Raw genomic sequence first — 2246 nt, 5'->3', positions numbered from 1 at the left:
GGAATGAAGTCTCTATAAAAACCTAAAATGATGGGCTTCAGAGAGCTTCTGGGTTAGTGAACATCTGGAGATGCAGAGACAGTAGCATACCTTGAGAGGATATGAAAGCTTCACACCCTTTCCTCATACCTTTCCCTGTACCTCTCTTCTATGTGGTTGTACCTGAGTTATTTCTTTTTATACTAAACCAATGATATAGTAAGTAAAATGTTTTTTTGAGTTCCGTGAGCTGCTCTAGCAAATTAATCCCAAGGAGGCAGTCATAGGAACCTCTGATTTATAGCTAGTTGATCAGAAGTGCAGGTGACAACCTGGACTTGTGATTGTCATCTTAAATTGACGGGGTTGTTGGAAACTCCATTTGTACCTGGTCAGTCAGAAGCACAGATAGTGACCTGGGCTTGCAAATGGTGTCTGAAGGCGGGGCAGGGGGGACACTCTTGTGGGACTGAACCCTTAACCTGAGGAATCTGGTGCTATCTACAGGTAGAAAGAGTCAGAATTGTGCTGGGTTGTGGGATACCCAGTTGGTGTCCCAAGTATTACTTGATGGTGTCGGGGAGAATCCCCTCCCCCTAGAGTGGAATTGGTTCCAGAGTCTAATTCAGGGACTCACAAAAAGGAGGGACTCACAAGGTCAAAACCTAAGTCAGCCTGTACTTATTTAAGGGAAATATCTCACTGTCAAATAAACCTAACATACACCAATTGCAATTCTCCCACTCAACTTTAGCCTGCGTTGCAAATAAAACCTGCTAGCCTTCTAAGGAAATCCCAGACCTCTGAGCCAATCATGTCTGTTTTCATGTTGCTGCTTCAAATGCTCTATAAAACCTGCCCTTGCCCAAACATCCCTTGGAAAAAGTATTCTGCTGCTTGTGAGACACTGTACTCCCCAATTCATAAATTGTTTTCCCTTGAATGAAGGACATCGAACTTGTTACTAAATTGTCTTACTTTTTTTTTTCATTCGACAATGCTTAGAAAGACTTTCCTCTCTACCAGACTATAAATATATTTATCCATCTCCATCGCTCCCACTCAAGGTGAGGAGAGTGAGTTGAAAAGAAAAGTCGAGTAGACTGACTGTGCTACATGATTATAAAGGCCCATTTGGGATGGTGGTTATAAATTTATAGTCTTTAATCTGCTCTTTCATGTGACATTCTTCAGTTGCACTGAGCTGCTAATGTGCAGGCATGGAGAATGCTGATGTTTAGCTTTAGCTAGGTTTCGGATTTTGGCAGATAGGAGCCACAAAAAGAATGAGAGGCAAAAAAGCTTCAGATTAGTATAAGTCTCTGAGCTGATTAAGAAAGAAAATGAAAAAAGGAGCTGGTGGGTTGGAAAAAGTTGGAAAGCCAATGAATTGGAAATCTTGATAAGATCATTAAATATGTGTAGTGGGTGTATTTAAACAATCAAGCTTGAAGAATAGTATGTTATGGTCAGAAACATATTAACTATTTAAAACTATTAACTATTTTAAAAGCAAAATAGCTAGGAGTGATAACATCACCGAGGGTGTAACTAAGGAAGTCTGTGGCTGAGTTAGAGCAGAAAAGTAGAAAGAAGGAAGGGAAGTAACGAAGAGGTAAGCCCCATCGCCGGTATTCTTTTTCAGAATTGGTGTTCTCACATTTTTCTCTTACTAGATGAAGTTTAGAATAATTCTGTGGAGTTCCTAAAGATCTATCAGAATTTGTAAAATGTCATTAATGGAATTCCACATGCCAGATAAGAAAGGGTAGCCCTCCCTTTACTCTCCAATTATGTGTTACTCTCACGTGTCTGTTTTTTTCCCAGTAAAGGTTCTCGAAATAACAGTGCACACTCATTATTCTGTATCCTTATTTTCTTCTTCTTTTTTTTTAATGCCTAACAGCACTTGGTCTTCCTAGGTTGTCTCCCATCCGAGTACTAACCAGGCCCCTCCCTGCTTAGCTTTCAAGATCAGATGAGATTGGGCACATTCAGGGCAGCATGGCCGTAGACTCTAAATCCTTATTTTCTGCTCCTCAACTCTTTGGAAAACCTTTGCTAAGGATACTGCTGGGCTCTCTTCCATCTTTATATTTCTTTACCTATTTGCAGCGTTCATGTGTTTGACCACATTATTCTTGAAACCTTTGACATTGATGACATATTGTCTCCTGGATCCCGTTTTAGTGTTCTTCTTAAGCTTTACTTACTTTGTTCATCCTGGAAATATCAGTGTTTTACAAGATTTTACCTCTCATTCATTC

General features: G+C 40.0%; 1 pseudogene; it reads right to left on the bottom strand.

The window, feature by feature from the left end:
- Nucleotides 1-1876: 1876 nt before the first annotated feature.
- On the bottom strand, nucleotides 1877-1994 carry LOC111734844 (annotated as a pseudogene).
- Between the last annotated feature and the right edge of the window lie 252 nt (nucleotides 1995-2246).

The sequence above is a fragment of the Pteropus vampyrus genome, unplaced genomic scaffold (genome assembly GCF_000151845.1).
Source record: "Pteropus vampyrus isolate Shadow unplaced genomic scaffold, Pvam_2.0 Scaffold7627, whole genome shotgun sequence".
Classification (NCBI taxonomy): domain Eukaryota; kingdom Metazoa; phylum Chordata; class Mammalia; order Chiroptera; family Pteropodidae; genus Pteropus; species Pteropus vampyrus.
This window is presented reverse-complemented; position numbering and strand designations above follow the sequence as displayed.